The sequence below is a fragment of the Poecilia latipinna genome, unplaced genomic scaffold (assembly GCF_001443285.1).
Source record: "Poecilia latipinna isolate Pla-1442-1.1 unplaced genomic scaffold, P_latipinna-1.0 Scaffold128, whole genome shotgun sequence".
NCBI lineage: Eukaryota > Metazoa > Chordata > Actinopteri > Cyprinodontiformes > Poeciliidae > Poecilia > Poecilia latipinna.
The window spans coordinates 250,626-274,373 of record NW_015112744.1 but is presented as its reverse complement, the minus strand read 5'-3'; the positions used below and the strand labels follow the sequence as shown (position 1 = coordinate 274,373).

Below are 23,748 nucleotides of genomic sequence, written 5' to 3'. Positions count from 1 at the left end.
TTTGTGAGTAGTTTTTATGCGCTTCTTTTGCGTTGGTAAGAGCATGAGTAGTTCTAGAAGATATTAACTATGCACTTACAGGTTCATCAGAGCCATATATATTTTTGAGGACTTCTACAGTTTGAATGTTCTGGCTCTTTTTTTTTTTTTTTGCCTTCCTTGTTGCTTTCTCTTTATCCAACCCATCCTCTATGCAAATATAGTATGGTGGGCACAGAGGCTCCACTATTTGCAGCTGGGCCAACAGTAAATTTTCCTTCTGACAAGCCTCGTATCATTGTCTTCTCCTTGTGTGTCATGACCTAAGGATTACCCGCCCCCTCCTCCTGTCTCCTTGAACCGTGCATAGTGTGGGCTCCCGTCAACAAGGCCTTGTGTCCTCCACTCTTTGCCGTTTCTCCCATCCTATCTCTCCATCCTGCCGTCCCCCTCATCTCTCATCAGTCCTTCTCCTACGGAGCACTGTGAGTTTTATGACTACTCATGTGGGTGAACCCAGCCCCACAAGGAAGACCAAACGACCGACCTTGAATTGATACTGTGAACGCACCGACATCCCCATACAACCCCATCCACAACCTTAAAAATACTGACACACTGCAAGCCTGAAGGACACCTGCTGTAGCTTCTGTCTTTGAGGGTCAGAGTGCAGGAGACAAAGATGTTCATTCCCCAGATAAAAATGTCAGTTATTTTATTTTATTTTTTTTTGTGTGACCATGATTAATAAAATCAAAACCTGTTCCACCATTAACGCAGCAACTTTTTCTTAGGAGTCCATCTGCATCCAACATCCTTTACTGGTTAATATTTGTGCTATTATCTTTCCCAAATCTATCTGATTCTGAAGGTCTCTTCATCTTGGTGTTCTTCATGTTCAGCTTCCTAACAGACACTGTGAGGATCTGGTTTCTAAGCTGTCTGGTATTTACAACTGCTCATCACTTCGTGCCCAGCACATCTTCTGGTGATGTGGTGTGTTGCTTTGGCAACCTTGCGGAGCTGTTGCCAAAGGTTTCATTGTTGTTTCACCCAAACAAATAACTCTAATATTGTTGATGGAAGCTGTAATTACAGGATTGATTATTTTTGACTGAAATTTCATCATGCTTTTTCTTCTTTACTTGGTGTACCTAGATGAGTTTGAACATCTGAGCCATTAAAACATACATCAGGTGTGGCCATTCAGGGAAGTGGGACTCCATCCAAATGGCTAGATACATTATTGATATGCAGAGCAGGAGTACCTAACAGTTAAGATGTTGCTTCCAAGCACCTCTTTGGCTTTACAATATTGCGCACACTGACATTGCAAAGATGATTGTGATTTGATACAGTGGCCAGCTCTAACCGCAACACATGCTTCCCACAATGTTTGAAGGAATTTTAGCCAGGCCCGAGTGGGATGTTTAGAAGAATCCGCTTCTATTTTACCTCTCTACTCCTCAGAATACAACCTACAGCTCCTTTAGCGTTCCTCCCAGGCTCTTGGCTGCCTCCCTAACCGTTTTCTATCTTGTACGCTCATGCAGACTCTCAATCATTCAGGAAATGACGGTCCTAAGTGCTTCAAGAAGAAGGCAGCTGGACCTCTTCTCTTGTTTCTTGAAGATGTTTCACCTCTCCTCTAAAAAGCTTCTTAAGTTCTTGAACATGGTTGGGGAAAAAAAAAAAAAACGGGCACAGAACAAACACTAATGGGGTCATTAAGGTCACTAATGGGGCAATCAGGACACATGAGTCACTGGGTCTACCCTCTATTCAGCTCAATTGATTTATTATCAGTAATGCAGACCAGTCGCTTTCATTTTTGACTGTCTTTTCTGTGCTGTGTGGTATAAAAATGCTGTAGATTGTTTTGTACACTTCCTCTGCCTGATACCTTTTAAGCACTTGGCACCTCACTACAAAGAATGGTTTTAGTTAAAGGATTCGAGTGAGTCAAGCTTTATTTAAAACCATTTGCTGTAATGATGTTAAATGGGAAGATAAAATGACTAAATCTCCCTTCAAACAGAACTTAAGCTTTGAAAATAAATGACGGATCTTGAACTCATTTATGAAACATGGCTTTTTAACCGAGGTGATGGCACATTTTATATCCATATATTTAAAGTTGTTATTTTTTTTAGGATCAGTTTGTGGTGAAAAAAAACAAAACAAAAAAAAAAAAAAACCTTTGCACAGTATCAGAATCAAACGTGTATATTTTTTGTACTTCGATAATCCCGTTGCTTGGGAATAAAATGTGTCTAATCTGGAATTCATTCAGGGATTGTTTTCATCTGTGAACATTTACGGCTTACTGAAGAGCTCTCATTAGATTTGCTTGTTAAAATCATGGAATTCACTATTTATTCTTCATGGTTAATTGTTGCTTTATAGTCTCCCTCAACATCTTTTCCCAACCCAATTTTGAATCGGCTCGTCTGCACTCTCTGTCCAGGCTAGCAGAGAAATGCGGCAATCACATTAACAACTGCTGGACCTTTTATGAGAATCAATGTTATTACATTAAATATTGATATTTAATGAGTACAAGCTTGATGCTGTTTTGTCTCTGTGCTGTTTGGTTGCTGACAATAGGTCTTCTGCCAAAATGAAATAAGATATTGGCAGTAAGTGGAGAAATGAATGGGCTGCTCATTGTGGACACAGGGGGTTAGTCAGGGGATGACCAATGTCCTTGCCCTTTTACTTGCTCCTCTTTGCACGAATTACAGCATCAGTGTGGTGTCGCTTGGAGATAATCAGGTGCAAAAGAAGTGCAGACAGAGGCCTTCAGTCTATCTGGACTGCCCACTTTGGTGTCTCTTTTACCCTTCCTTTCTCTTTACGATTTTCTATAGATTCTTTGTGGGTTTTAGGCTCGTCAGGTTTGCAGTCACAGCACGTTAGCTTAAGCAGCTATTCGTATTGGGCAGCAGTGCCGAGTAAAATGAAATCCGCGTCGCAGGAGAACACAGTGAACACCATGACGCATAACTCCCCAAATTACCACTGACTGTGGAAATGTCACACTGGACCTCAAACAACTTCAACCAGTTTAGCACTTTCTCTTCGTAGCCCACTTAAGATGCATCTGACATAGTCTCTGGTTCAGGAATGACTTGGGAAAGGGACAGACCACGTCCTGTACATGTCTGTGTGTTGTGATTGTGGAAGCTCTGACTACAGCTGGAGTCCGCCTCCCTGCACCTCCACGAACAATCCTGCGCTTTTGCACATTTTTGCCCACACTTCTCCCTTTCAGTCCACTTTCCAACTTAAGTAGCGACGACCTTTTGCAGTTTACCCCTTTATTCAAAGGGCATCACTGACCGTAGGACAAGTGTAAAGTCACAAGAGTTTCCATGATTGTCTGTGCCCAAGTTCTTGTTTTGTTTTTATTTGTGTTGATGATCCTTGGCTTTTCTCCTCAGAGCAGTATTTATGCAAGGCAGTTTTTCTTAACACTGTTTGCCAGTTTTCTTAAAAACGACACCGTATCTCTGCAGGACGTGTATGAGTAATGTCATGTTTTTATGTTAACACTTTGCACTGCTAGAGCTGGAGCTCTTTATTACTTGCAGTGATTAGTTTTGCATGACTCAGTCTGCCATGTGAGGGGTTCTTCCCTCCCCACCAAAGGCAGGACAGCGAAGCAGCATCTGATATTTTCCATCCGCCATCATTCATAGCTCTGACAGGCAGCCGAATTCCCCTCGGCCATCCCAGGCTGCAGTTCAAAGCTTTGCATTTGCCACTAGAGACGGGCTGTAGTGGTGAACTTGGGGCCCACTGTCAGAATTTACCCTCAAGATGTTTTCAGTTGAGTGTCCTGTGAAGAGGCAGGAATCTTTCTGCTTCTGTTTTAGACTTTCCTAAGCACTCACAAGCGGTGTTTTTACTCTTCCTCTCCGCAGACACTTGGAGAAAGAGGAAGAAGCACAAAGCCTTCAAAACAGCTCACTGCCATCAAAGTCGTGTCGCTAGGAGCACAGAGCATTTGAGCTTCTATAAGTTTTTCTCTGGTGAATCAGCTACGCTATGAGATTTTTCTAAATCAAGGAGGCTTTTCAGTGGGGGGGAAGAAAAAGGAAAAAGGGGGAAGGCAAAAGGTCTTTAAGTTGCTTAAGAGCCTCTGAAATAACATCCCATAATTTCCCTAAATTAGAGCTTACAGCCAGACCTTAAACACCATAAACTGTACTTACAGGGCAGCTTTTATGGTGCTCAGTTTGAAAGTGTAAGCATGTGGTGATGTTGGGACTCGGAGGGCAGGCGTGGGGAGATTAACATCAAACAATCAGTCACGGTGAGCACAAGACTCAGTCTTTTATCGCAACGCCCCAGTCTCAAATTTCTGCTGTGATTTCAGGCTGGTATAGATAATTTAGAGCTATTGGATAATTAAACGTCCCTGTTAGGAAGCTACTTTCTGGCATTAAGCGTTTGAGTCAGATGAAAGCCCTGCAAAGAACATGAGACCCATATTCTGCAAACCTTGCTGCGTAGTACCAGGCCTGTGCATAACCTCTCATCTCCATATTATTTACTTGTGGTACTTGCGGTTGCTTTAACAGGAAGTTTGACTTTTTCTCCTCGCACATGTGATTGTCAACACGTTGTTCCTCCCGAGAGAGCTCAAATTGTCAGCCAAGTATGCATATGACTAGGGAAACACCGATATGAAAGTATTCACTCAGGTTGTCACAACAGAGAGTTAAATGTCAGAAGATGCCAACAGGAAGCTAAATGTGTTACAAAAAAGTCACTCAGTTCCCATTTAAAGTTTTATCTATTATGGAATATGCATACTATCTACCAATTTTGTGAATTGCTTTTTATATATATACAGTAATGCAGGCCTTCATTTGCTATTTATAGCATTGAAAGACTGTTTGAAATGCCCACTTGACACTGATATTGTGTGTTTGTTTTGAAACGATATTGAACCCGGTTTATCTCCAGTTATTTTGTTGTAAAACTGTAGGAATAAATGATTTATCTATCACTGATTTGTTTTTACTTTTTCTGAAATTATCTTACAGAAAAAAAAAATGCGCTTATGGTGCACTTTACCATTTTCAGCTGTGCAAAACAGGAGTTGGTGGTCTGTCTTGTTAATAATAAAGGAAATCTGTTTACTATTTTTAGTTGAGTTTTATCCAGAGACACCTTTGTCCTGTAATCTGAAGAACTCTTCTGTATTTGTCGGTTTTTAGTGACGTGCTGAGAGACAGGCCTGTGATTTTGGTCTGTTTTTTGGAGAGTCATCGTTTTATTTCGCCATGAAACATTTGTAGTGAAGACAACAATTACATTTTCAGTTTATCCAAGCCAACATCTGTAGGATGAATTAGAATAGAAAGAATATCATCCAAAATCAGTGTTTGATCTCACAAATGCACCTCAGGAAGAATAGTCCCAAAGACACACTCCACAATCTTTCCCAGGGCATATGAAGCTGTCAGAGAGGTAAAGATTGAGTCATCCTATTAAATGCTATGGATTAAGAGTGGAATGTTGCTCACATTCATGCTATAAAAACAGACAAGTGATACTTTTGGCATTATGATGCAACTGGTCTCCCTTTGCTGCAGGCATTTTAAAGTTTTACAGGGAATGTTTCAGTGCTTGGATGTACAAAACCTGCTTCTTCTTCCCCTTCCACATGGTTTTGGATTTCAGTCGGTTAGTTCTTTATCACCAGTCAGCATTAGTGGAAGTGAAAGTCCATTCTGCTGGCTATCTAAATTATTGGTTGCCATTTATGTTTTTTCCACACACTGTTTCTTTTGCAACTTCAGTGTTGCAAACATCAAGGTTTGGTCGATGATTTCATGCATTGTGCAGCTCTATTACTATACAAAACCATTTATAATATGACTATGTATACTCTGTTTTGTTCAGTATGTTTGGACATTTTGTTGTCCCTTTTAACGTTAGTTAATTAATGTTAATTCTTAAAGAACCAAAGGAACTAAGAAGGACTAAGTCTGTCTTCCATGACTTGAGCGATAAAACCTTGCCCGATTCACAATTTTCTGAAACGTATCCGTTTTTAACTCCGTAACATCTACGGTCAATGCCGCAAGCCTCTGAGTTAGTTTTTGGTAGGTTAAATATTTCTAATCAAGAACATTTTTTAATGATCTTCATCTGCAGCTTAGAGACACTTTATGCGAGGAAATCGGTAAAGTGCCCTTTAGAGCAAGTCTGATCAGGATATATCACGTTACATCATGTTATTCTTTAGCTGCTGACAGGCTAAGATATAGGAAACCCTTTGTTGGTTCGCCCCACCCTGTCGGGTCAAAGTGAGCACCATCTTGGGTATTCATATTGGGCTTTTGACAACCCAGCATTGGTTAACCACCTGTCAGATTTACACCACTGCAGCTCAGGGAATCAACGATTCAGCCCCCATTCTCCCTCTCGGCCTTTTCTCTTCCCCTCCTTTCAGATCAGTAAATAATAAGCTTTGGCTTGTGCAGGGGAGCATCATACTGACAGCTTCTTTATTGTTTGCACAGTTTACTTCACACCAAGCCGCCTCCCTCCTTGTACCCTTTCTTTGCTCTTTCTTCTCCCGTGCCCACACATGGGAAGAGCTCTCCGGCTAATTAGAGACTTTGCCAGTGGAATTCCAGAAGACAAAAGAAGCCATTCAGGTCAGGATGCTGCTGAAAAGGCTGCGCTTGGCAGAGGCTTCTCTTTGAAACTCGCCCTCTTGTGAAGACACCCAAGCACTTGACTTAAAGGAGCAGCTCTGCCCTCGTTTTTCTAAATATATATATTATTTTTTTGTTTGTTTTCCACTCCATCATCTTTGGCCACCTTACACTGTGGGAAGACAGGTGGGATTTGACTGCTGTCACGCACTTCCAGCACAGGGTTGTGATAGTTCAGTCCTGTCCTGTTGATTTTATGGAGCTGATCTGCTGCCTCCGTGGCACATCTGACCCATATTCTTTAATGCACTTGTCTTGTCTAACTGCTGGCTCATCCGAGCTTGTAGAAATCCCTGTCTGCTGTGTCGCTGTTCATCCACCTGCCAACTACGCTTGCAGACTCAGGAATCCTTTGAGTAAACTGATCCAGTGACCCTCAACCTGATCAATTAGACAAATTAGTCGTGTTTAGTGGCTCTGGCTCTTTCTCACACTTCCATCTATTGAATTATCCACCCATCCGGCATTTCCTCAGAAACATTAATTCTTTGGCCCTTAGCTCTTGGCTGTTTTTTCCTAATAAAAATCTCCGAGAATGCATTTAGTGTGGGGAGGTTATGGATTTTTTATTTATTTATTTATTTCCAGTTTTCTGAATTACTGTACAGCAATGGTTTATTGCTAACCTTGGCCCACAGAGTGATCCCCCTTTGCTAAGGCTCCTATGCTTTATGTGATCATAACCATAAATATCAGTGTGTTTTATTGGGATTTTGTGACGCACCCGTACAAAATAGTGCCCAGTTGTGAAGTGGAAGGAAAAGGAGACATTTTAAAAATGTTCAAAAGGAGGGAAATTTCAATCGGGTGTCATACATTGTCATGCAACTGCCACCACCATGCTTCATTGTGGTGGCATGTTGGCCGGATTGTATGTTCAGACTGATCTGCAGCTTTGCAGGCCAAAAAAAAGAGAAAACCTTCTGGTAGATTTGAATGTAATATGTGTGTGTTTGAAAATAAGTCTGCATTTCCTCTTCAGCGGTCTGTGAATCAGATAGTAAAATCTCTGATAAAACCATTGGGGCCAGACAAACACAAGCCAATAACTAATGTTTTTTTTTTTTTTTTTTGGATTTGTTCATTTGATAAATTTGAACAAAAAAAAGCACATCTTTGTTGTCATGTTGCTGTATAAGTAGTCTGTTTTTGGTTGTATGCAATGTTAGTTTTTCTGCACACTTAATATTTTGCATGTTGGCCGAGAAGTTTCATTTTTACATGTTTGGCATATGATCCTGTTTAGATTCCCGGTCATGCTTTAAACTTCTCCACAACTTCATTTATGACCTGTCAGCAGTGTTCCTTAACCTTCATGTTACTGTTAGATTTCTAATGTTCCCTATCAAATGCATTTGGTCTTCACAGAACAGCTGAATTTAGAACAAAATTAAATGCTACACCAGTAGAATCATGAACCAGGCAACTTCTGAAGGCGACTGACTGAATTTAGAGGTGTCGGATGAAAAAGTCTAAACAGAAACGTAATTATCCTCTACTTTGTGTTGCTCTGTCAGTCAAAATCCTAATAAAATACACTGAAGTTTGTGGCTGTAACATGATAAAGTGCGGGAAAAGTTCAATACCCGTTCCATACTATGCAAACCACCATCTCTGATTAAGCTGGAAGATTGTGGTGTGTTTTTTAATGTAATTTCTGCAGACTTGAACTAAACTGCATACACACTCAGTCCTTAATACACATACACACACACACGGGGAGAAACCCATCCCTTCCTTTAAGCATTTCCTGTCTGAGTGGATCATAAAGACATGAACAGCTTCCTTCTTCCTCTACCATTGTGAAGCACTTTCAGATTCAGGCGCTATGCTTTCCTTCCTCTTTCTCACTCTCACAGTTCTGTCTCATATTTTGTGACGATTCATTTTTCGTGTTTCCCCTCTCACTCTTGTTCTCATTTTTCACTATTGTATACAAAACAGCTGCTTTGCGTGACAAATGACCTTGTTGTTGAACCCGTGATGAAACGCATCAGCTGCGCTGATGATTTGGTTGACAGGATGTTGAATCTGAAGCGTTTGTGCTTTACTTGATGGCTCCAACTAGAGGCCTGTTGTGTATATTTGCTCCCCTGCCGATTTTTGCAATTTTTTTTTTTTTTAATTGCATTTTTAATCTAAATGCACAACTAACAGTGATGCACAGTGACTTCCTTTCTCTCGGTTTCTGACAGATTTGCTTGATGCTTCCTGTGGTTCAGAGTAAACACATGCTGTGCTACAGGGACCAGTTAAATTCCTTCACATTTGGAATTCAGTGGGCTGGTTTTGCCTCCGCTAAACATACATGTATATTTTTTCTTTACCCTTGTCGTAAGAATGATGTTATCTGTTGTTTGCAGTATTAGTTACCTAGAGAGAGAGGGGGATACACAATTGTTAAGTGTGCAGGTATGAACTGCAGTGTTTCAGACTCAGAAATAAAAGTGGAAAGGGTCAGGATTACAATACGTGGGCAGGAAATGGTGAAGGGGTGGATTGACCTGGTGCTGCCTACAGCTTCAATCAGCGTCGGTATGTGAAAGCAGGCGTTAGAAGTACTAAAGTTATCATGTCTAATGAATACTAAAAAATTGCCTTGACATGGCTGTCTTAAAAATGTCCATTAGTCTACTTTTCATCCCCAGAATCAGAACCAAACACGGAGAGGCAGTGTTCAAATTGTACGCTCGTCTTATCTGGAAGAAACTTCCAGACAGCTGCAAAAATGCTGAAACACTCAGCCGCTGTACATCAAGGGTAAAACCCATTTGCTTAGAGCTGTCTTTGACTAATAACGATAACAATTGGAACATCATAAATTGTGGTCTGTTTCTCAACCTGTCATTATTTCCGTTTACTGCAGTGTTTTTCAGTGCCTGGTCCTCCAGGCACTCTGCCCTGAATATTTTGGGCATTTCCCTGTTTCAGCACACGTCATTTCAATAGATGGCTGATTAACAGGCTTTTGCTGAACTGCAGTCGTCTGACTTGGGTGTGTTACAGCAAAGGAAACATCTAAAACATGCTGGGCAGTGTGCCTTGAGGAACAGGGTTGGGGAAACACTGCTTTACTGTAACGTTGTTTCATTTTTATTTTAATCATGTAAAGCACTTTAAGTCACCCTGCTGCTAAAAATGTTCACTACAAATAAAATTGCCTTGCTTCGTCGTTTAGGGAAAAAAACAAAAAACAAATTCGGCTGTTTGGAAATATATGATAGTCTGGAAAAACTCTAAGTTCTGGAAATGAAGAGTGCCATCCATCACACTCTTTTAAAAGCAAAGTCGGAAAGCTGCAAGTGGTATGACATGACGTAAATACAAAGTTGTATCTCATCGGAATACAAGCAAGAAATGCTAAAGTAACCATTATTTGGTCTAGGATAACCATATAAATATCGCATGAAAGTTAGATTTCCACGTCGTTGGCAAGAAATGATAGGATAGAATATAGAATTTGAACTTTTTCCCACAACGTTGATCAACAAAGACTTAAAAGGTCTAACTACGCACTTACAACCTGAACACTGTGGTAATCTACCATTTTATTTTTGATTGACTTTTAGCCAGTCGCATTGGCCGCATAGGAAGATGTTTCTCCATCGGCTACAAACGTGACTTCCTCAGCTCAATCTGTCTGCGGTGTGAAAAGATTCCTGAGTTCAAGATGAGAAAAAAGCAAGTGAAGAAAAAAAGATGGGTAGAAAGAGAATGGAAGGGATAAATTATGATTGAAAAGTATGGATGAGAGAAATGTTTTGAAGCCGATCGGCACAAGGTGAGCATATGGAGAGAAAAGAAGGAAAGCAAAAAAAAAAAATAAAAAATTCAGGAAAGAAAATTGTTGAAGGATCAGGGTACCATTACTGGCCTTTGTATTGTTTTCTACTCCACTTCAGCTTTTGCGCAAATCCTCAATTGTCCTCGTTTTATCTCTTCCAGGACAGAAACGAGGTGGACGACACGTCGGAGGGGCGTGGGAATCGCTAACCGCACGCACGTACAGTATGATTGGTAGGTTCTGTTCTTCCTGTCTTCAGATGTGTTTTGCAGCAATAAACATATGTTAATTGTGTATGCACACACAGCGCAGCCTCGGGAAGGTGCCGTGGTGTTCATATAGCTATTCATTATCACTCTAAATGACAGTTATCTTTTTATAAAGGAAGCACACTCATACAGCGGTATGCTCTTGCTTTAGCTCTGAGTAGAAGAATACGGTTACCTCTAAGGAAGTGGGTGTATTACACTGATTTATTTTAAAGATCTGCTTTCTGTTTGATTTACCGGAAAAGGATGTAAGAGTCATAATAATTAAAACAAGAACTTCTAAAAAAGTTCAGATTTTCTGAAAAAAGAAAATAGTCACTGGTTCAAATCCACCCCTTACCTACCATTGCTCTCTACCTGCATGTGATTACATATCCCTTAGCTAGCTTATGGCATAAGTCTGGCTGTATATTTGACTACTTCGTCTTGCACAATTGATAGTTGATTTAAATTGGCAAGTTTTTTTTTTTTTTTTGAAAGGCCTGCTTTACGAAGTTCAAAACCGGTCAGCCATTGTATTTTGGATGGCTGTCTGGCAGAACACCTGGTTCTGTTCACATTTCAACCAAGCTACCTGTTAATTTGAGCTAAAGCTGAAGAACTTGAGCTTCACATGAGTTATGTTCCACTAAAACATTTAAGTGTGAACAAAAGAGGGGAAAAAGAAATCTAAAACAGGGGCAAAAACTTTTTCACAACACGGCTGATGGTTCATTTTCTTATACCCTTGTAAGCCATGGACTGCAAGATAAATTCCAACTTAACATTTCTTGTCATGAACATAATCTTCTTTAGTGAGGGACAGATAAAAAAAAACAAAAAAACAAAACAAATCTTGCTCAGACTGATGTTTGTAGAAGCTGGAAAATGTTTTCCCATCTCTCATCGAAGCAGTGACCTTTTTAAAGGACCCTCAGACGGGTCCTTTCCATCACAGCTGCCCCCTCTGTACAGTATCTCTACGCACATTAGCCAGAAACCCTCAGAGGGAGGCGAGATTTAGTAGGAAAATGTTTCTTGTTGTGATGGAACAAGGTTAACGGGACATTTTAGGAAGGCATGTTTTGGCCCCAGGAAGTTTGAACGCCGCCGACATGTGGTCTTCACGTTTGTGTTAGGGGTCGACGTGCGCACGCGGACGTTTGGGTGCCTCGCGCGTATTGTTTAGCTGAGTGTTGGACCGTGCGGACGTGTGTCTGTAAGTGCCTGTGTGTCTGTCAGTGGGGGACGGGGGGTGTCGGGCGAGGAGGTGGGATCAGTCTCACATCACTGGGCTAAAAGCAGGCCGGTGCAACACCTCATAAATCTCACCTCATGCTACAAGCCCCCCTTCTGATGAAGCTGCAGCCGTCCATGCTCACACAGACCGCGCAGGTATTTTGTGGCGCGCGCTGCACGCAGGTTGATTATGTCAAAAGCAAGAGAGAAATTGGAAAAACAATATGATGTATGATGTGCCCGTAAGTGGCCGCCGTTGGAACAAAGTGCCGCTTATTGAAAATCATTTATTTTCAAACCGAAAGAAGCAGTAACATCTGGGTTTGTTGTGCTTCTGGCCAAAACCCTCCAGTGCTCCGTTCAGTTTTAGCTAAACGTACGGCATATTTTTTATTTAAGCACATCTGCCACTCTCGTACACTTTCCACCTGTCTTCAACGACTTTCGGAAAGCGAGTAAGGACATGTAAAGCCGTTTTCAGATTTAGAGAAGAGTTTCTCGTTGCTACAAGCCAGATCTCATTTATAACCGTTTAATAAGCAGTCGCAACCAGACAATGTTTACAGAAGCTGTGATTCAGCCAAACTTCACTGAATGTATCCAGTCTTCACTCTCCTTGAACCTCCTTACATTTTCTCACATTACAACTTAAATCCTTGAAGTGCAAAGTCGTGCGTTAATGTGAAGTGGAAGTAAAAACGCACTGTTTTCAAAAGCTTTTACAACTAGTCTGAAAACTGCAGCGTGCATTTCTGTGGTCTGTCAGTTGCTGACAGAAAGTCATGAAAAGTTCAAGAGTGACAAAGGAAACATGGCAAACATGTGAAAGAACATACTGGGCAGGACAACAACCCTACACGTACAGCCAGAGCTACCGTGGACTGGTTTAGATCAAAGGTTACTGATGTGTTAGAAGAGCCTAGCCAAAGTCCAGACAAAAGTCCAATTCAGGATCTTTGGCAGGATTTGAAAACTAACATTCACAGACACTCCCCCACTGTGATTTGAATGTAAAAGAATGATTAGATTTCCAATCACTGATTTGCAAATATGTATATTTCAGTATCTGTTTTTGTAAAGAGTGTAGAAGAAAAAAAGCATTGTCCTTTACTTCATAATTATACACTGCTTTTAATATGAAGAAGTTCCATCTGTAAAGATATATACTGCTATGCACCAAAACTGCACTGACTTGAAAGATGGTATTTTATGTTAATTATAGAGATTTTAATCCACAGATCCAAATAGTTAAACAAATTTTGGAATTTTGATGTGTTGTTGGCTCTGTTAAAAAAAAAAAAGGAAAATTCTCTTAATTTCTTCAGAGTTTCATCCAGGCTTTATTGGCGCTATTAAAAGTTATTTAAAAGTTGTTTTTGGCTGTTTTTTTTTTTTTACTCATAAGTGATTAAAACACAAAAAATGCCTTGTTATCCTCTTTATTTCCACCAGTGGTTAGCCAGGTCCCACTGGTCTGACCCAGCTTTGTGAAAGAAATTCGGCAGTTGCAAATTTTCCTACAGAAGCAATAAAGATTTCCCCTTAAATATCAATTCATCACCTCTGGATTAAACTAGAAAATGTGTATTTCTGGAGCCCTTTTCCCTTTGGTGCACCTGCTCTGTTGTTTTAATCCAGGACAGTCGGTAATGGCGGCTCACGTTCGACCACAAACATGCGCAAAGGCTGGATTTGGCTTCAATTACCGCATTAGTGGCCTCAGTGGGATCTGTTTTGGGATAAAGCTTGACAGGTAAACTCCCATTTGCCCCCCAACCTTCTCACAGACTCTGTTTTTTTTTGTTTTTTTTTCCCCCCTCTAAATGAAAAATGCCTAGCCTTCTCTCCATGCGAGTTGCCAATATTTTATCAGGTGACTCGAAGGGTTTTGTTTGTTTTTGCACAGCAACCACTGGTTTACTTTTAGGCGGAGTAATGTCACTGCAGAGTGGCGCTCAAGTGATGAAAGAGCAGCATATATCTTACTGGAGATCGTTCTCTTTAAATGTGCCAGTGTTTCATGCATTTTAAAATAGAATAGAAATATGCGATTATTTGTCATCATACAGTATATGCAATTGTGCAACTGTCCTTTTTTTATAAGAAAACTCAAAGAAATCCTGACCACTATTGGTCAGAGACGCTGTTTTCATGCCAAGTGAAGGAGGAGAGTTGATGACTCCACTGCTACTTCATGCAATTCATTTTATTTTTATTTATGAACAGGATCCAGCTGCACATTCTACCAAACCACTTTGGCATGTGTCCAATCTTGGCACTGGATTAGTGAAATACCCACAGGCAGTGAAGGAGAATGGTGTCTTCTCTCAGTGACTGCTGTCGTCGACAAGTTTGACCCTGAGGACGTGACTTGTCCCCTCTGATTTACATTTATGTATAAATAACTGTAGAGGCAATACATGGAGAAGTCATTTGAAACGCTCGTCTTGTATCGAACTGAAGCTGCACGTAACCTTGAACACACCATCCATATGTTGAAATATGGTGATCAGGATGCTTTTGTTCAGCAGAGACGTGAGGGGGGGAAAAAACAAAAGTTTTGTTTGCCTTATTTATGTGGTATCAGTTATTTTTCTTGATCTAATTATTTTTATTAGTTTTAGATTAGTTACAGCACATAGAACAAAAGAGAAACCCGTGCCACCTCACACGTAGACACACGAAAAACTAACAAAAAAACAAAACAAAACAAAACAAAAAAACTACAACAAAATACCCCACATGAACAAGAAACAAGGTGTCAGTCTTCTCCTCCAGTGCATGTCACCTCACAGCCATCAAGAGAGAAGAGGAAAAAACAAAACAAAACAAAAAAAGAGAGAGAAAAAATAGAGCTGTAAAACGAAGTAAAATACTAAAATCCTAGGGACCAAGCAGAAAGGACTCAAGAGGACCCCAAAGTGTCGAAAATGTGTCTGATTTGTGATTAAGATCATGGGTCAGCTTTTCCAGAGGAAGGATGACAGAAATCTGTGTGAGCCACATATTTGATCTAGACATTTTCTAACCTATTGTCAGAAGCAAGTGTGGCTCTTTCTTTGAAAGCGCTTGCTATGTTGTGTCCTGCTTTTGAGTTAAAGTCACTGGATGTTCTGGCTCTTTGAAATTAAATTAAAACAAACAACAACAACAAAAAAACATTAATAAAGATAAATACTTGGTTTTCCATTCTAAGAAGGATTTAATTAAATATTATTATATAGGACATGACAGTAGTAAGTGTTTAAGTAGATGGAGTCTGGACCTTTTCCTCATATTTCCTGAAGATTGTCTTGAATCTCGTCCAAAAGGCTGAACTGAATAAGCTTAGGACTCCCTGTAAATGATTTCAGAAAGTGCCCATTAGTGTTAATTGCAGGTTAATTGCACAACCTTGGTTTTTAGAGAATGTTTCTTTACTTATTTTTACTTCTTCACATGACCTACACTGGGAACATGAAGGAAAAAAAAGCCGGGCATATTTTCTTCAGGCCATCCACATTCCTACACTCTTCCCGCTGCGTTTGAACTTCTTCTTCAGCCGTAGCAGTCGATGAGGGATACCCACACACTGAGGGACTCCGGTTCAATCATCCTGAAAGTGGCTTTGCTCGTCAGAGCATTATCATCAACGGAGCTAACTACCCGTCTGCTGCCAGCCTGTCCACAGCTTGTTGATCAATAGCTCCCAGCGCTTGGGGGCTATTTGCTTGTGGCTCTGGGGGGGGGGGGGTTGGTTTCTTGACAAACAGAGGCGCTCTGGACACGGACAGAGTCTGTTCTGTGTGGCCCGCCTGCTTCATTGCAGTCACTAAAGTGAGCAGTATTTTTTTTTCTCTCTCTCTCTCTCTCTCTTTCTCCTCTTACTCTGTCAACTTTCGCCCAACCGGGAGATCGAATACATTAGCAGAAAAAGCGCACAGCTCCAAGACTTCAGCTAACCACTACACTTCAGTGCTGCTCAACGAGGCCATTTGCAGCTGTCACACACAAGGCCTCATGGTGTGCTGGTTGAAATCCACACTCATTCGTCTGCCCTGTGGCATTTATTTGGGCTTGAGGATGTCGGCCTTCTAGCTGCGCCTCTGCTCTTTGGATCCTTTTTTATTTTTTTATTTTATTTTTTTCCTGGAAGGTGGGTTCTTTTTGCTTTCTGTTTTCAGACCCATTCAGCGTTAATGAGCTGTTGTGTTAGAGCCCTGGCAGGTTGCGTACTGGATGAGGGTAGGTTCCCTTATAAATTCGGCAGGCCTCCGTGAGTGAAAGTTGAAGAGGGGTCCACATCAGGACATCTGCTCTTGTTTAAATGTGGTTGAAAAGCTGTTGTAGTCCATCAAACGAGTCATTCGTCCTTTCCCCTCCATGGTTTTATATTTAAAGCTGGAGCTCAACAGAAAAACACGCTTCAAATTTGCAGAGAACTTCTGTGTTTACACCAAGAATCGACAATTACTAACCATCGTCTGAAAGAAGTCTGCAATCAAGGCAGGGGAAAAGGTGTAGGAGCCCCCGGACCCGTTTCACCACGCAAGTTAAATCACAAACGTTTGGTTATGCAGTGGGTTTTTACTGGAGCAGCAGTGTGTGTGGGATTGCCTCAAAATAAACTCTAGCGTGTGTGTGTTTATGTTAATTAAGAAACAGGTCACCGAGCAACAATGTTGGAGCCCTGTGGAAAAACACAAGGATCCCAACCAAGCTGTGGGAAGTTGTTTGCTAGATCCTCGTTGAGTTTGATCATTTATCTTCAGTTCATTCGTGAAGGAAGAAAAAAAAAAAGAAAGAAAACGGGCCTGTATGTGTCACTGTAATAGGACATAGATTTAGGTTGATGGTTGTGTGTTTGCGTGCGACCCTCCACTGGATGAGTCTGCAGGAATCCTTGTTGATACACTCATCCAGTAATGGAGACATTTCACTCTGATCGCAGTCATCCTATGTAATGAAGTGGAATAAACAAGCCTTTCTTCCTCTCTAAAAGTCGATCTCATTTCAATGATATTGGATGCAATGATTCGTGCGACTCATTTCTCTGTTTCATGCAGCTCAGCGAACAGAAACTACTCTGCTGCCACTTTGTTATGTTGTTGCTTGCTAAGACTGTTTTGCATCGTGCGTATGTGTATGTGTGTGTGTTTTTTGCTTCTTTCCAAATGCGCCCCTGTTATTATTTTTGCTTCGAATATGCTCCTTTGCAGTCCCACACGACATCAGGCCTGTCGGATTGTAAACACTATATTTTATCCCTAAACAGCAACTGCCTCATCCTGGATAAACATCGTGTGTTTAAACATGTCGGCTTTAGCAGACAGCATAAAGAATTCCTTGTTTCTCTTCGTGATTTTCCTCCTTTTTGGGTTTTCTGTCTGTGTTTTTTTTTTTTTTCTCTCCCCTGCACACTTACTGTATTTCGTCAGGCCTTGGCCTTCGAAGCGGGAGAAAAACATCATGCGCCGGGGTGGGCTTTTACTGATCAAACAGCCACACATGGACACAAGCAGCAGCCTGGTCATTGTCCCATCAATCAGGTCATAAATGTCATTAGAGGGATGTTGAAGGAGGCAGTTGCAGGGCAGATGAAGTCCATTTTATCCCTGCAGGCAGGGACAGAGTGGGAGGTAAAAACTGGAGTCCTGGAGGGGGACGGTCATATAAGTTGGGGCCTGGTTTCTTTAACTAACAGCTGGGAGCCTGGAGGGGCTTTTCAGGTCTCCAATCTGGTCTATTACCACGTGAAAATGGCATTCAAAAAAAGTTCCAGCAGAGTGTCGAGGAGGTTTTAATTGGTAGTCCACGACTGCCCGTCTCCCGGGGGTACGTTGTGAAACGGAGCCCCCCCTAGCCGCTCTTCAAAACGGGAAAGACGGGGAAACGGTCTGAGCAAATTTCAGAAAATGGTTACATTTTTGTAGAAAATGATTGTTCACTTGTAGATTGCACACATCTACATCAAGAGAAATAACATCCCTAAAACAACTGCTCAAGAAGTGTCGAATATATGCAGTCACTGCAAGTCAGTGTGATATTAATGGCACAGCAGACTGTTTATAATGCAAGGTTTTCTCCCTTGTATATTCTAAGTGATTGGAGCTCACATTTTGAATGCCAATGTAATGTTCAGAAGTGATGGGGTTCAGTCACGGGCGCTTGCGTTGTTATGATGTGTAACCGTGGCACTAAAGTGGTTTTGTTTTTTCTTTCGACTGGCAAAAGCTGATTAGCTCAAAAGCTCTAATCATACATGAACTTTGACCCAGAATCCCTGGAGAGTTGAAAAGGAGATTTTATGGATGCAGAGCAGAACCAAAGAGCAGAGGAAAAGAAAAAGAGAGAGAAAAAAGGGAGAAAGTTCAAACCCTCTCTTCAATCGATGACTCAGATGTGTCTGCATGACTTTTTCTAACCCTGCAGCCAGACAGAGATTTAAAGAGCTGCCGCAAAAGCAAATGAGGTGGATTAGCAGCACTTGCCAACAACTGATGGTGTGGTGGGTGCCGTTCAGGATGTGTTGTTGTGAAATATCCTCTCTGCTGCCCAGATATTGATCTGTTAGCATGTTTTGTCAGTCATGTGACAGTCACAAAGCAACAGTCTTCTGTCAGAGGCTCTTTGTAAAATCTTCCAGGAGGATAATCATTAAAATCGTACAGCCAAATTAACTCAGGCATGGCTAACAAGATGCAAAAATCAATCTTCTTATACAGCTATCTATGCCAGAAAAAAAAAAAAAATCCTACATTAAATCCATAGGGTGAGTTGAAAAGACAATACTTTTATATACTGCTGCATTAAAGATGATTCCATTTCAAAGTTTTTCCCATGTCTTCATAATGTTTATCAGAAAGTGTGGGAGCAATTTATTATTTTTTTTTTTTTTTGTCCAAAAAAGTTAATCCAGACAACATTTAAGTCCTGCAACAAATGCAGCGTCTTATTAGAGCCCACCCACAGTTTGAGTATGTTGGATTACCAGTTTATTTCAATCTGCATACATAATCATTTCCCCAGGGATTGAATTGTAGGACCTTGTTTCAGTTTCTCCTTTTCTTCCCGTCACATTCTTGGCCTGAACAGAACCTTGGCTGCACGCTACATGTTGCAGTTAAACAAGGTCTGGCAACTAAAATAAATAAAATGGTTAAGCTGCATTTAGACTCTTTTTTTTTTTTTAATGAGGCTTGATCATGGCAGCCCACCGCTGAGCTCTGGCACCAACAGATAGTGCTCACTTACCATGGGGGTGAAATGTGATATTTATAGTTGAGTTCTTGGGGAAAAAAATTAGCATTTGATTTCGAGAAATGTTTTAAAGAGGGTTTATTTGTAGGAGTCAGATAGTGGTCAGCAAATTTGAACTCAAACGTTCTGGCTGGCTTCAAAGTAGAAATTTAGAAAAACGTTACATGAAAATTTGTCATGATGAGGAGTTCATGGTTGAGTCAGTGACTGGATCATGTCCCGGTCATGTTGCTGGAACATAAGCTCAGATTATCACTGCTCCTTTGTGGTGTTTGACAGTTGGAATGAGGTGTTTATGCTGATGTGCAGTGGTGAGTTTCTCCTGAACGTATGTAGATAATCTCCTTTACTTTGAACCAAAAGACATTGTTCTTGGAATGCTTTATTCAGATGTAACTTTAAGCAGATTCATGGCAACCCTTCATGACAAGCTAACCTTGTTTATTTCTTCTTCTTCTTTTTTTATTAGACTGCCAGAGTCTTTACATTGAACATGCTAACATGGTCATCTAGACTTTAAGATGGGGCCCAAAAAAATTGGTGTATGTCTCAAATGGTTTCCCCTGGCGAATGCTCTTTAATTTAGAGGTGTAATTTGGATGTTTTTGTATAAAGCAAGTAACAAAATCTTTGGGTACCATACAGAGTGCGCCATGAAAGTGTATTCAGCCCCTGTGTGAGCACATGTAGAATTCCTTTTAGCTGCAATTAAAGCTATACGCCTATTTTTGGTTACGTCTCTTCAAGCTTTACATGTTCTGTCTTGCAAAACAGCAATAGCTCAGGCATATTGAATGAAGAACATCTGTGACCATCAGTTTTCAAGTCTGGCCATAAATTGCTAATTTAGGTCTAGACTCGACTGCTTTTAACTAAACCATTCATTTGTAGCTCTGGCTGTAAGCTTAGGATCATAGTTCTGCTGGATGGTGAGTCCCAGTTTCAAGCTCTTTGCTGCCTTTAGCAGATTTTCCTTTAGGATTGCCCTGAATTTATTTGAATTTCTATAGGATTAAGTAACGATATTACCTTCAGTTGTTATAATTTGTTTTAGAAATTTGACTTTAACGCCTTGAAATTGGGCTTCTGTATCTTTAAAAACTCTGCTCTTTCTGAGACTCTGCCTTCAGGAAGTCATCTCACCCTGGCTCCTCTATTAACCCCTTAACATTTTTATCAGTGTTGTACTGAGAAGTCGCTCCTATAATGAGCTTAGCAGATGCACAGTTCTGTCATGTGTTTGCTAAATGCTGCTGGCTAGTCTGAAGGAGCTGAGTGGAGCAGTGCCAGGGGAGGACTGCTCTGTGAGGAGCATGGAAACCGCAGCTCTGAGGAGACTCTGCATCTCGAAGGCGGCGCTTAGTCCACCCAGGCGTTTCGGGCAGCTGAATGGTTGCCATGGGAGATTAAAGGCTTTCTCAAACATGCATGAAAGAATTAACACTACAGGTATGTTTTTGATTAGGGAATAACATTGTAACATTTGACATAATTATGCCCCTTTAATTCAAAACTCATTGTATGAATGCTATTACAGCCTGACTATAACAATCGGTTTGCGCACATTAGTTTTTCCACCCCTTGGCATGATCTCTTTATGATGTTACGTTCACCACGACTGCATTGTTCTTATCGTTTTTATGTTTTCCTGCCACATCTGTTTTGCTAATCCTCCCAGCCTTTCTTCCTTCATTTCCTCTCCTCAGCTTCGAGAAGGAAAAAAAAAAGAAAAGAAAAAGAGCCCCATTTCCTCTCCGCTAATTACTGTAATCGATGATCGCCCTGCCACTGTGTTACCCAGCGTCTTGCTCTGCGCTTTGCTTACATGCTCTAAACAGCTTCAAGGCAAGCGAGCTCTAATCCCTTGAAACGGCTGCCGCTCAGAAAGGAAGCTGGACTGTGTTTTCTTCGTGGCACATTATGACTTAAACATGTGAGTGAGTTTAAAATCGAAAGGAAACAAACACAGAGCCCTCAGCAATGCTTCTGGTCATTGTGTGTCTTAAAGCAATCTTGGCCTCTGAGCGCCAAGTGCGGCATTCAACGCGCATTTATTCGTTGCTTTGGCTGTTTTCGGATTGCTTATGACTATCTTAAGAGGTTTGTTTTCCTCCAAAGTTCTTGTCGCTCTGGCATTTCCACCTGAGCTACAAGGGTCGAGTTAAATTATCCTACCTTTAGGAGCCATGTGCTATTTTATAAAACCAAACTTTTGCATTTCCTGTATTTGATTCGAGCCTGGACACCAGCTGAGTAGAACAAGCCCAGTTTCTTTCCGAAACAACATTTGGGTTCCTGAGGTTAGAAGTTTAAATTTAAATATTTGGTTATTTTTGGCAGCTTGAGAGACTGTGGCGTGTGGTTTTGGAGGCTGTTCCTTCAAAAGACAAATTGTTTGATCAACTTCATATCACAAGCGCGTTTCATTCAGTGTATCAGTGACATAATAGTGAAATAAAAACACTATGTGTGTACCGAGGCAGCGTGCCACTCCTGGCAGCTGTCCTGCAGGGCACAGCCCACTTCTGATATTTGCTAATGTGCTGACTCAGGCGCTGATGAGTCCTCCTCTTTCTTAATGATTAAGCGGGGCCTGTTTGTGTGCCGAGTCACACGGCAGAAATGCAAACCTCCAGCTGACTTTGCAGAGAGGCCAAGAACTGGTGCCAGAAACCTCAGCAAGAATTTTGCAGTAGGCGTGTCGGGGGTATGTGCCGCTCTCATCCAATGGACTCTCAGATTTAAGCGAGGAAGTTGTGGCCTGGAACACGTGTCGACGGCGAAAAGGGGAACCGAAAGGATTGCAGATGGGAGCTGTTTATGGCCTCTGTAGTTCATTTATATTTGTAACTGTCGTAACACACGCAGATGCTTTTTAAATTTCTTCGACTGAGGAAATCTGAACTTATAAACATGCAGATCAGTACAGCTGAAGCAGGAGAATTGCAGTCCTGCTTTGTACAAGGTCATTGAAAGGCCTTTATTCTTGTTTTAAAAAGGAGGAGGTCAACCAAAGGCACGCATTAACATTTGCATAGTGCAGAGCATTAAATTCCAAGACTGAATTACTGATTAGAATTGTCCTTTTAAATGTGAAAAATGTTTCTCCATGTGCAACAGGTCACAGAAGTAAAACAAGTCAAAAGATAAAATACAAATCAGCAATACTGGTCTATGGAACTCCAAAAGTGCTACAACAATAAATAAATGAATGTCGTACTGACAATAACATTCAGAAATTGAAATAAGTTAAATACATAAATAACTTCTTAGATAATAAATTAAATGAATAGGTCACTAAAGGTGGAATCAAACTCACAGTGTGATGATTTTCACTAAGCCATGGCCACACCAACTTCTGTTAGAGACTAAATCAAATATTACATAGTAATACTTTTTTTGTAAATGAACACATAATTTTGGACTTGGTGTATATAATTATATGTATTACTTTATGCAATTGTTACACTTTTTGCACTTTGAAAATCAATTTGGGACACTTTTTTTGGTAGAAGCAGTTTGATTAGAGACAGTTTATTAAAATTAAAAGAAACAGATGTTACAAAGCATGAGTGAAATGGAGCCAAGCCTTAGAAAAAAAAATAAAAATTTAAAAGATCCCCTTCCTTCACTGACTAATTCATGATATTTTTTAAATTGCACAGTTTCTTTTTTCCCATTCCCCACAGTACAATGTCTTAGCCTCTCGGATCAGATTAAATACCTCTATATCAAACGAGCATTTGATTTACTACTGTCTTTCTGGCTTTATACAGAGCTGCATAAACCAAAGGAAAATTCTCCCGCTGTTTCTTTGGTCCCTGCTATCTTAGATTGGGGATTCGCGAGATAAAACATTTTTCTCCCATGAGGCAAGTGAGTACATTTCATCTCTTTCTGTCTTTGATGGTTGTTTTGAAGGGTGCTTTGGAAATCTGCAGAAAAATTTCTCCATTAATTTCGCACATGTATGGAGAACCTTTCCGGCACATCTTTGCATAAAGATTACACACAAACGAGAAGCACTCTGAGCACAGCAGTACAGCTCCCTCTTGTCTATGTAAATCAATATGCACTTGTAGACAACCTGGGCGAAGGACAACTCGGGTCATGTGCGCTCATGTACCCAAGAGAAATCACAAAACAATAAATCCTGTTTTTCTGACTTTTTGGGGTTTTGGTGAGACTAAAGTGCATCACAATCCCATCATCATCTTGCACTCATTCTCTGCCTGCTATTTGAAGTTGAATTGCCATTGCACTGCAGATGTATGATATGGTCGGTTTAGAAGTATATACTAAAACAAAAAGTTTTTGGATTTTTTTTTATTTTTTTTTATATAGTATACTCTAATAGAGAAGTCAATAGAAACAATTATTTAGATGACAAACCTCTTCTTGTTTCTTTAAACCAGGGGTCCCCAAACTTTTTCCTGCGAGGGCCACATAGCTGTTCCTTTCTCTGGTCGAGGGCCGGTCTGAGTTTTTGGAGAAAGAAACCTTAAAAAAATTCTTGTCGACG

The 23,748-nt window shown here is 40.7% G+C and overlaps 1 protein-coding gene across 1 annotated transcript in view; it reads left to right on the top strand.

The window, feature by feature from the left end:
• The window catches only part of thrab (thyroid hormone receptor alpha b), a 135,178-nt gene that overhangs the window by 51,688 nt on the left and 59,742 nt on the right, over window positions 1-23,748 (top strand). The window contains exon 3 of the mRNA XM_015028544.1: window positions 10,662-10,733. The gene's annotated coding sequence lies outside the window, so the exon portion shown is untranslated. The remainder of the gene's footprint in view (window positions 1-10,661; window positions 10,734-23,748) is intronic.